Source organism: Nelumbo nucifera, chromosome 7 (assembly GCF_055504915.1).
Source record: "Nelumbo nucifera cultivar China Antique chromosome 7, China Antique-T2T, whole genome shotgun sequence".
Classification (NCBI taxonomy): Eukaryota; Viridiplantae; Streptophyta; class Magnoliopsida; order Proteales; family Nelumbonaceae; genus Nelumbo; species Nelumbo nucifera.
Window position 1 is genome coordinate 47,104,082 of NC_142655.1, and position 13,012 is coordinate 47,117,093.

Here is a 13,012-nt window from a genome sequence, read left to right on the forward strand (position 1 = left end):
CCGGGTAAATAACTTAACAAAAAACACGAATGAGGCCTAAGGAAGATAATCGAATGGTGATTGAATAAATCAAGTCATGACATCAAGGAAGGTCCAATACCACTCACATGTGTTGTTCTATTAAAAAGTACTGTTGCTGTCATCCCATCTTATTACATGGCCACTAAATTATTTGACAAACAGACATGCACCACGATTAACTCTCTAGAGCGGAACTTTTGGCGGGGAGACGAGGACAACAAGAGAAAAATAAACTTAACTGGAATCTTATGACTAAAGCAAAGGAAGAGGGTGGGCTTCGCCTTAAAAATGTCTTACTACAAAATAGAACTTTACTTATGAGGTCATGTTGGAGATTCTTAAAGAGTAATGCTTTATGGGCCCAAATCTAATGGGCTAAATATCTCAGCGTTGGTGGCACATTCTGGACTGGAAAATACAAGAAAAATGCTTCATTGGTATGGCGCAACATGGTGAAATGTGACATGATTTGCGTATGGGGGCCCATTGGGTAATAGGCAATGGATGGAGCATTGATACACAGTTTGATCCATGGATACCAGGTTTTTCAAATTCAGTAATGGATGCAATTCAGGTTCATAAACTCTCATGATACCCAATATACCAAGGTGGCCCACGTAATAGATAAACACACTCATGAGTGTAGAGATGATGTGTTGGAATAATATTATACAATGGGTGAAATCAATTCGCCTCCCAGAAGCTAGATATACTCCACAGAGAGGATTGTTTAGTGTGGACCAAAAATGTCTCAGGAGATTTAACCACCGCTGCAGCCTACGGAGCGTTACATCTTTGAGAAGGTCAGGCCTCTACTACTCTACCTGCTTTTGGAAATATTTCTTGGAAACAATTTTGACATATCAAACAACTACCACCTTGTGCACATTTATTTATTTGGTGTGGGGTTCATAACTTGCAACCGGTGAGAGCTGCACTGGCAAAAAAATCACACCGAGTAGATAATTGTTGCCGATTTATAAAAAACATGTATATATATGATGAAAATAAAAACCAAATGGACAAGTATACATGGTTCCACGAGAGCTTAAAGGAGGAGGTCAAACTTACAACTCTTTGTCAAACTTACAAGTAGAATCAACCTTTCATAGATTGTTCCTAGTTGGAGCCTCTATAAAAAACTGTAAAGGAAGGTCCTACCCTTCAAAATCAATAGCCATTTTTGATTGAACTCTATTGGGGGACTTGTTTGCAGGAAGAGAGGGAACTTGTGTGGCCTCTAAGTTTATTAGCCACATTTCTTCTTCCCTAGCGGCTAAGAGAGGGAATGAAAAGCTCTCCATCTGAACAGGGTTCGGAATAATTGCTCCTAACTGGCTTTCACCCACAATCAACTGTGATTTTCTAATCTCGTCACCAATGTGCTCACATGTCTCCTCTTCCAAGAAGAATTGTTTAGTATTTAAACTTCCCTCCTCAAGTGGATCCTTGGGAGCCTGCAACTCCACACTACTGATGCTTGTTGCATCATCGGATTTTGTCTCATCGTCAGAATTTTTCTCTTCTGAAACTATCTGGTCTTGCATCTCTGATTCATTATGTTGCAAACATTAGGGTCTCGTCTCTCAGGTGACAATCGAAGAGACTTCTCCACTGGTATCCATTTCATCGAGCTGTTAACAGAGTAGCCACTAGAAGCCACAATAGCGACCTGTGCTGAGTAAGACGAAGGTAGACATTTGCTTTCGTCTAGAAGAGGTCCTGCCCCAGTCACATGCTTGTTTAAAGGGGCACATGCTTCTTTATTAAAATGTAATGTCCCAGACTTGGAGGACCACCACTGCCTTTTAACAATAGGAGAACATTAGGCCCAGAAGATTTAGGCCCAACAGAACTCACATGACAGGTCACATGAGGTTTTAAGTGGGACTTCCCCTCCAACTGGTTCACAGGTTCAACCGGCAATTCAACCCCTAATCTTGATAGGGAACCCTTAGTCAGACCTTGTTATTTTCCTTTTAAGGAAGCAAAATTCAAATTAAAAGGGCCTGATCTTTTAGCATCTGAAGCAAGAGCAGCCCTTCTTTAGACTTGAAACTTGTGTCTCACGGCTTTGACTCTCCAGCCTACTCACACTTTTTTGCTTGTTCCCCCACTGCTTGTCTATTTTCATTAAAGGTTCAGAAGCTTTTGGATAACCAATCCTGAGTTGCCAGCTAAAGTCCTGATTTCCACCTGTTCATCTTCTTCCTGGCGAGTTTCCTTCCACATATTATCTTCAATGGAGGAAGACAGCCATACTGGAATGAATAATCTTTCGATCCTAACCAACACTTTTCTTGGAATGTCCTTAGGCCTGCCATTTTCTACCAACAATGTTGGGATACAATTGGTGCAGAGTTTGTACATTTCGTCAAACACTTATGGGTCAACCCTGATGAGATTGTCGAAATCAACAACACTCATGTCACTCTCATTCCTAAAGAGGTGGCCTCTAATTAACTTTAGGCCCATAGGTTGTGGTAATGTTTCTTAGAAAGTTATTGTGAAGATTTTGGCACGTCAACCCCGCACTATTCAGACCAAGGTTCTAAATATTGATACGCCTGATACATTGGTAGGGGCCGGTTTAAGGTTCTTCCACCCCTTGAACCGGTCAGAACCCCGATACATCTTCTATAGGGGCATACCGGGGAACTCTCAAAATGATACATATGGCCGATATGGACTGATACATGTCGGTAGTTTGAACCTTGATTCAGACCAGACTGATTAGCCCCTTGCAAAATGCACTCATACCAGGCAGGAATATCACCAACAATAGAATCATTGCAAATGAGGTGGTACACACTCTTCATAGAAAGAAAGACAGGTATGGTGCCTTTTTATTGAAACTTGATGATGGAGGCCCATCTTGTCAAGGAGGCCCATCTCATCATATGGGCGACAACTCATAGGAAGAATTCAAGATAAGCCAAAGTACTCAAAGAATCCAAGATAATTCAAGAGTCCAAGATACATCAAGAATTCAAGATAAATCAAGAATTCAAGAATTCAAGATAAATCAAGAATTTAAGAATCCAAGATCATCCAAGAAACCAAGAGTTCAAGATAATCCAAGATTCATACCAAGATTAGGATAACTCATGCATGGATAAGATCCAAGGAGATCGGACGGTGGAGATCAAGTCAAGAAGAATCCTAGCATATTAGATGTTTTGATATCTATCCTAGTTGTTATTTCCTAGTTCTTTTACAATTTCCAGATGTATTATAAATACTGCTATTTTCCAGTTAATGATCAATTCATACTTCAAATTTTCAGATTTTCTTGAGTTTTTTTCTTTGAGTTTTCGCCACCTTTTCTCTCTCCTAAAGAAATCGGTGTTATTCGCTAGGTGCTAGCGAACGCCCGGTGCTTGCATAGCCAGCTCCGGTTCTCATTGCTTCTACGCTGCGTCAGGTGGTATCAGAGCAGGGAATTTGCCCAGTCATGTCCAACCCAGACGGTAGCAGTCGCAACCCATCCCGTGACGGAGATCATGGGTTTCCAGCTGTTTGGAGAGCAATCGAAGAACAATGTACAGCCACACGTAACATCGAGCAGCAGTTGGCAGAGATGGCTGAACAACTGTGAACCTTGTTACGGGAGGTTGTCCCACGGAACCGGGAAAATCCACAGCAGATCGAAGGAGACAACCACGACAGACCACTTGTCGCTATTGCGTCCCGACGTCCAGTTGTTGACAACGACAGTGATGATGATTTCGAATTTGGTGGTGCTCCAGTTCTTCCCGGCAACGACAGAAACGGTAGAAATTGGCATAATCAAGGTAATTTCAATCCTCGTAGGAATAATGATGAATTTAAATTCAAGGTAGATATTCCTACTTTTAGTGGAGATCTTGGTATAGAGGGACTTCTGGATTGGATCACAGAAGTCGATAGGTTCTTTGATTACATGTAAATACCAGAGAAACGAAGGGTAAAATTAGTAGCTTTCCGATTAAAGGGAGGCGCATCTGTTTGGTGGGAACGGATGAGAGAGACCCGGATGAGAGAAGGAAGGGGTCCTGTTCGAACCTGTAGGCGCATGAAACAATTAATCAGAGGTAGATTTTTACCTCCTGACTATGAACAATATATGTTTGAATCTTATCAGAGGTGTGCGCAGGGTTCTTGTAGTGTTAACGAATATACATCTGAATTTTTGAGATTATCTGAAAGTGATAACCAGCAGGCAGCCCGTTATCTAAGCGGTTTGAGACCGTCCATCAGAGACAAAATTGGTGTACAAATGGTTCTTAGTGTGCAGGAAGCATGGAACCTAGCCTTGAAAGCAGAATTAATGTTCCAGGACAAGGCACGCAGTGATAATTATCGTCGGTACAGCGGGAGCGACAACAGACCGGCAACTGTCGACAGGAACAAATCAGTCCCGGCAGTACAACCTTCTCACCCGGCAAGTACAAGTAACGCCAGTAAGGCTACTACAGGAGGACATACTTGAGGTAATCCTTCCAATCCTCCTAAATCCAGTAACCCTTATGCAATGTCTGCTCCTATTAAATGTTTTAAATGTAATGAGGTTGGACAGAGATCCAGTGACTGTCCTAGGAGGAAGGCAGTTAATATGGTAGAAAGGGAGGAGGAAGAAGATATTGAGGAGGAAGTATATTGTGGAATTGATGGGGAGGATGAAGAGGGTCCATATGAACATGAGGAGTATACTTGTGTGGTAAGAAAATTAATGTTGTCCTAGAAAAATAAGGATACTTCTCAAAGGCACAGATTATTTCATACCAGATGTACTGTCAAGGGAAAATTATTTAATTTAATTATTGACAGTGGTAGTCAAGAAAATATTATTTGTAGGGATGCCATCCAACAATTATAGCTGATTCCTGAAAAACATCCCAACCCATACACAATTGGGTGGATCAAGGAAGGAGGCGGCGTACGAGTGGAAGAACGCTGCAAGGTACCTTTTTCAATTGGTAAGTACCATGATGAAGTATATTGTGATATTGTAGATATGGATGCTTGCCATATTTTGTTAGGGGGGCCTTAGCAGTTTGATATAGATGCAAGGCACATGGGTAGGAAGAATACCTACCAACATGAAAAAGAGGGTACACGTTATACTTTGTTACCCATAGCAGAAAAAAGTATTACAAATACTCCAAAGGCAAATGAGGAAAATTTCCTTACTATTACACATCATCATGCAAAATTTATAAATGAATGTAAGGATACCCGCGAGGTACATTTGTGGAAGGGAGAAAATATGAATGAAACACTGGAGGAGAATAAAATTCCAATGGAAGTGCAGGGACTAATTGATGAGTTCCATGACTTAGTTCTAGATGAGTTACCAAATGAACTCCCACCTATGCGAGGTATACAACATCACATTGATTTTGTTCCTGGTGCTAGAATCGTAATTTTGTATGCTGCGACAAGGAGGCTGCCAACGGATTGGGCTAGAATCATAAATCCCCTTGTAAATTCTTCAATGGATAAGGTTTGTGGTCGATGTGTAGCTATGCTAGAAAACCTTAGTTTGATGCAAGAAATCGTACTGTATGTAAGCTTTTACATTCACAATTCTATTTTTACTGAGGGTAATAAGTCTTCATGGAAGTTAGAAGTTCCTTCATACTTCGATCCTCTTCCTACTCTTCTCAAACTGCTGAAACGTAAGCCATATCAGAAGGCAGAATTTACCCCGGAGGATCTTGACAAGCGAAAACGTTCCTTAAACCTAGAGGGTGATTCAGATGAAACTGCAGCACTTTTGCCTCTTTTGAAACGAAGAAAGGAGGGCCAACATACTGAGCAAAGTAACGATGAACAAGTTATCCCAGAGTCAGCTCTAAATAAACTTGTTGGTACTGCAGATACATACAATTTGGAGGAAATAGATCCCCCAAACACACTCGCGTGTGATCTAAGGCCGTATTAGAAACAAGCCCTTTATTGGATGACAGAATCAGGGAAGGGAATTGATGTTGAGCAAGCGGCCAAAACACTTCATCCATGTTGGTCAGCCTACCGTATATGTGATAAGAGAGCGTCTGCAATCTATGTTAACAATTTCTTAGGGGAATCTACTACACAAATTCCCAATGCTTTAATACTTGCTGACCTTCATCACTACCTACCAGAGACGACCCTCGCATATCCTAGCCACGACTCGGGGTCGAGTCTTTTCCAAGTGGGGGAGAATGATGGAGGCCCATCTCATCAAGGAGGCCCATCTCATCATATGGGTGGCAACTCATAGGAAGAATTCAAGATAAGCCAAAGTACTCAATGAATCCAAGATAATTCAAGAGTCCAAGATACATCAAGAATTCAAGATAAATCAAGAATTCAAGAATTCAAGATAAATCAAGAATTCAAGAATTCAAGATAAATCAAGAATTCAAGAATCCAAGATCATCCAAGAAACCAAGAGTTCAAGATAATCCAAGATTCATACCAAGATTAGGATAACTCATGCATGGATAAGATCCAGGGAGATCGGACGGTGGAGATCAAGTCAAGAAGAATCCTAGCATATTAGATGTTTTGATATCTATCCTAGTTGTTATTTCCTAGTTCTTTTACAATTTCCAGATGTATTATAAATACTGCTATTTTCCAGTTAATGATCAATTCATACTTCAGATTTTCAGATTTTCTTGAGTTTTTTTCTTTGAGTTTTCGCCACCTTTTCTCTCTCCTAGAGAAATCGGTGTTCTTCGCTAGGTGCTAGCGAACGCCCGGTGCTTGCATAGCCAGCTCCGGTTCTCATTGCTTCCACGCTGCGTCACTTGATCTATTAAAAGCATATGAAACAATGAAATGAGCTTATTTATTTGATTTATGTCCTTGAGCTTCAAAGTTTTGCACCCAATTTCTGTAAGTTGGTATCTTGTTGCATTTCTACAGTAAAGCTCTCTTTCATGATCAATGGGATTCCTTCTATCCCAGTTGAACCTCAAAGAGGGTTAAGACAAGATTGTCCCCTGTCACCATACCTCTTTATTCTTGGCTCAGAAATCATTTCAAAAATGATGTTAGGGGTGATGGAATCTAATAGTTTACATGGTCTGAAGATTGGAAGTAGCGGGTGTAAATCATCCCATCTCATGTTTGCTGAAGATATTTTGTTATTTGGTAGAAGTACTCCTGTGGAGGCCCTATATGTGAAGGACCTTCTGACCTTCTTAGGTGACATGTCCAGACAGCAAGTCAATTTCACTATGTCTTCCTTGTTATATAGTAAAAACACTCATGTTAAGGGGGTGTTCTTTTTTTTGGATTTTGAGGGGGGAAAGTTGGTCAATGGGATTTTGGTTCCCATTGATTAAGAATCCCATGTTCATTTTTTGGATTTATGTGGGGACCAGTGAAAGTTTATTTTCTTGGGTATCACTTACCCAAGTAAGTGATACCTATCTCCTAGGTGGGTAAATAACTTTCCCACCTAGGGGGAAAGTTTCTAACACTTGAATGGGACAAAAATGCCCCTTTTAATAATGGATTTTTATGGCTAAAATGGTCATTACCTTATTTACCTAGGAAATAAAAGAAATTGGGTAAATGCACTTTCCCAGATAAGTATTTCCTAAGAAAAACATACCCAAGTAATTGCATTTACTCGGAAAAGTAACTTATCAAAAAACGAACGGGGCCTAAGGAAGATGGTCGAATAGAAAATCAAGTCACGACTTCAAGGTTGGAAGGTTCAATACCTCTCACATGCAGGGAAAACTGTTCTATTAAAAAGTACTTTTGCTGCCATCCCATCTTATTACATGGCCACTAAATTATTTGACAAATAGACATGCACTAAATTATTGGAGGGGAGACGAGGACAACAAGAGAAAAATATACTTAACAAACTGGAATCTTATGACTAAGGAAAGGAAGAGGGTAGGCTTGGCCTTAAAAATGTCTTGCTACAAAATAGAACTTTACTTATGAGGTTATGTTGGAGATTCTTAAAGACTAATGCTTTATGGACCCAAATCTCATGGGCTAAATATATCAGCATTGGTGGTACATTCTGGACTGGAAAATACAAGAAAAATGCTTCATTGGTATGGCGCAACATGGTGAAATGTCGACACAATGGATGGAGCATTGATATATACAGTCTGATCCATGGATACCAGGTTTTTCAAATTCAGTAATGGATGCAATCCAAGCTCATTATACCCAATGTACCAAGGTGGTCCACCTAATAGATAAACACACTCATGAGTGGAGAGATAATGTATTGGAATAATATTATGCAATGGGTGAAATCAATTCGCCTCGCAGAAGATATACTCTATAGAGAGGATTGTTTAGTGTGGACCAAAAATGCCTGGGGAGATTTAACCACCGCTGCAGCCTAAAGCGTTACATCTTTCAGGCCTCCACTACTCTACCTTCATTTGGAAATATTACTTAGAAACAATTTTGGCATATCAAACATCTACCACCTCGTGTACATTTATTTATTTTATTTGGCGTGGGATTCATAACTTGCTACCGGTGAGACCTGCACTGGCGAAAAAATCACTCCGAGTAGATAATTCTTGCCCATTTTGTGGTTTACATGGAGAAACCATTATTCACCTCTTTCTTCAATGTAGCGTCTCTCATGAAGTGTGGTTTGGTTCTTCTATTAGGCTACGTATTGATGAGAGCAGTGACCGTTCTTTTCATGACTGGTGTGTTTAATTCCTCAACAGTTTCTTTATTTTCCAAATGTTCAATCATTTTATGGTACATTTGGAAATCCAGGTGCAAGGCTGCATTGGCTAATTCGGTGGTCAGTATTCCAATTATCATTAATCTGGTCCATGCACAAATTGAGGAACAAATTCAACAAATGAATCAAAGCAATATCAATCCATTAACTGTGCACTCTCTAACCCATGACCGTAACAGGACAAGGTCACCTATGGACATGTTTAAACGAAATTTTGATGCTGCTACAGGAGATGCTAATTCTTGAGTAGGTTTTCTTATACGAGATCCTAATGGTGCTTTTGTGTTTGGAAGAGCAATGAAAAACCACGATGCTACACTGCTGAAATTAGGAATATTTGCAATGGGGCGGGTTTTATATTCTTCGTTCTTGCCCCCGATTCTGAAATTAACATCATATCCGTCTCCAATTTCTGTTGGAGATAAAATTTGTCTTTCATCCCCGATCCCCGACAGAGATGGATTCTCTACGGGGACCCGAATCCCTGAAATTTTTGTAGATAATAGTAATTTTTTTAAAAAAATAAATTTACTTAAAATAAATAAAAATTTTAAATTGCGAATAATGTTTTAAATATGTTTTGATATATATATATATATATTATAAATAATATATATTTAATATAAATAACATTTAAAGATATATATATATACATACAATCAGGATTGGGGCGAGGCGGTGACCTCAATCTTTATCCCCGACCCCGACCCCGATAAGGGAGTCCTATTAATCCCCGTCCCCATCCCCGCCCACCAAAACAACCCCCATCACCTACCCCATCGGATCGGAAAGTCAAATCTCCATCAGGCATGGAAAAAATTGCCATCCCTAACTGAAACAGAGGCTTTGGCATTACTTGAAACTTAAAATTCATCCTAGAACTTGAGTTGAATTTGGTCGAAATTGAGGGGGATGCACTTCAAATTGTTCAATCTTTGTTGGAGACTGACAAATCTCCTCCTTGGCGACTACTAAACGTTATTGCTGTTGCAGACCTTACTTGAACCAAACCTCTCAGTGCTCAGTTCATTATGCTCCTAGGTTTACTTAGTCTGCTGCTCATTGTATAACGCGTTTGGCTTTATCTGTTTCTCAAATTCAGGCCTGGAGTCTCTATCCTTCCTTTCTACTCTCTTGTATTGAGGACTGTGACCAAAGCATATGACTAATGAATTTGCCTCATCACGCTAAAAAAAAAGAAGTGTGAAGTAAGAGGAGACACTTGGGAATTCCTAAAAACGATAAAACAATAACTGACATATCCATGTATATCCTAATTCTTAGGAACCAATAGAATTATTACAAGTATTTGATATATCAATTTTAATAATCAATTACTTTTTTTTATTCTTAATAAACAATCATAAAGAAGAGAAAATGTAATTAAGTTAAAATTTAGAAATCATATAATTATGACAAGTAACTAACTAAAGCATGATGTGGTGGTGAATTTGTTGATTTAGGGGAATCTTATAGCATGGGTTAATGAAAAGATTGGACCTATCCCAGGTCAATTTGCAAGCTTGCTAACAATGTCTGTTTGTTTATAGTGCAAATTTGAACCGGACACAAATTTTGCATGCAGTTCAGTTTTGCATCTATTTGCACTCTTTCCTTAAACAAAATTTATATTTTTTGTCTCATTTGCATTCACTAATAATACAAATTTTGCACCACCTTAGCTTCCTCTCACATCAATTCTCTCTCATATGAAAAGGGGAGGGCATTATCTTGCTTCTAATGTAAAGTGTTTTGCTGGTTGAATGTAGCACATTCATGCATTTATACCATTGGACCTAAGTGCAAGTGGGAGCTGTTAGACAGTTTTGTGTGCCCTTAGCTTCAATCAGAATGATGTACTTTATGAGTTTATTGTAAATGAATAAAGATACATATTTGATTCATGTTCCCTTGGTATGTTTCTGTGTAATACCCTTAAACTGGACACTTAATGAGACTCGTGTTAGTTTAGAATGTTCACAGCCAGTGGGTTGGTCTGGGGAGACCTATCCTGACAAGGCTTACACTGTAGTGCCACCAAGTCGGTTGGGGTGGCTTGTCTCAGCTGCCAGGGTGAGACCCTAGGCACATACAGTGTAGGATTAATTGAATCTTTGAACTGGACCAGATTTCTAGTATTGCCCTGGACCTTGGAGATTGATCGGCAAAACTGGAAAGTTACACCCGACCCCTAGACTCGATTATGATACTACACTAGGTGTCGGATTGGGCTGTCTTTGATGTACCAATCAGTGAGATCCTTAGCGGGGGTCAAAACCTGGGTATGTTGGGACAGTCCGAGAATTCATCTGAGTGGGTGATCATAGTGACAGAATCAGCCCCTTTGTCGGACAAAGGTAATGATCGGGGATGCACTCTCACTAATGGAAACCAAGACTGCCGGCAGCCGATTTCAACCGTTGAGATTTGTTTTGCAAAATATATTTTATATAAGATATAAAAGTATATATGTATGGTTTCTAAATTGTTTGCAAGAAGGTTTTAATTCCCGGGATCCATATAAGTGGAGAGTGCAACACTGTTCCTTGCAGCCGAGGGAGAGGTCCTCTCTTGTCGGGCAGTGTATGATCATTATGGGCTGAGAGGTTAAGTGTAAGACCATTGAGGATAATGCCTGATGGGCTAATCTTGCATCTGCCCACAGTCCCTGGGTGTTACAAGGTGGCTTGGCCCAGGGACCACTTAGTGTAAGTGTTGGGCCCATAGAGCTCATTTGATGGGTTTCAGGGGGTACACTGTCTTCAGCAGTGCATTCGGCTAGGCCTTGTAACAAAGGTTGGGCTGAACCCATGTGGTTGATGTGTAGATCAATGCTTGGGTCCCACGCCATACAAGGAAGCCCAACTGGGCAGCAATTTGGAAGGTTTTTGAGTACATAACCTTAATGGGCCTTAAGCCCATTTCGAACTGGGCTGATTTGATCAGTCATTTAAAGGGGGCGAATTCTGAAGTGGGTTAGCTAAAAGGATTGGGCTTAGACCCTATCCACTCAGAGAGTCCAAGATCTAAATAAGATTTAGATCTGGAAACCTCCTAATTAGATTAGGAGATAGCTGATCTGATTTGCAGATAAGATAAGGATTATCCCTTATCACTAAGGGACTTCTAACCCAAATATGATTTGGATTAGCAACTCCTAATCTGATTAGGAGCTGATCCCTTTGAGATTATAAAAGGGGAAGGGGGCGGCAACCTTTTACATCATCAACAGCATTCTTCTCTTAAAGAAAGAGAGATTGAGAGATTTCCTGCATACTGCGAATTCTCTCCGGCCGCCACCTTCCTGCCATTGCCATTCCTTCAGTTCGATCTCCAGTTCTTGGGAGCAATCAAGATTGGATCTTGATTTCAATCTTTTGGGAAAAGATTGATTGGAGCTGTACTCACAAGCCGTCCAGTTGATTCTTGCGAAGGGTCAAGTTCTTTTGAAGAACATTGCTGATTCTGCTCCATCCTTCACTGCGCCATCTTCAGTGGGAACAGATTTTGGATCCTTCCTTGGGCGTGAACACCTCCATTGGGAGATAGTATTTCTCCGTATCAGGTATAATCCTCTCCCACTCCTTTTGGTTCAGATCTGGTTCAGTTTATGGTTCAAGATTGATCCTTGAAAATATGATTTTCTAAATGGGAAATACGATTCCCAGTTGAAGGGAGAGATAAAATTTGTGAAATTCGCCCCTTATTCCGCAATCTTTGGGCGTCCATAGGATGGATCTCTCATCCCTTCAGATTTGTATGCTTTGACAAGAGTTAGCTTCAATTTGAGACGGAGGATGAACCATCCCCCATCTCTGTTGAAAAGTGGCTGCAGGTTTTTGCGTTGTGTATTTGTCTCTGTGGCATGTTTTCTTGGAATTCTTTTGCTGTAGTTTTAGTTTTCTTTATTTATTTCTGTTTGGTGCTGTTTTCTTTCTTGTATTCTTGTTTCTTTCTGCTGTTGTAAGGAAAAGAAAAAAAAAAGTAGAAGAGGTATCCCCAATGTGCGACTGAATGAACAGGACCAACAAGGTGTCATGGTCAGCAGAGATCCGAAAACACTTTATCAAACTCTCACTATGTGTTTGGAAGCGTGGTTCTTTTTTTTTTTTTTTCATTCAATGATTTGTACTTTATTTGCTTGCAAAACTGAGAAAGGTAATAATTGCAACCGTTTATGACAACTATGCACCACTAGGCACTACATCAGCATAACAGTGAAAAAAAAAATTAACCATAAGGGGAAAGCTTTCAAAAATAACTTTTCTAAATGGTAAGCAT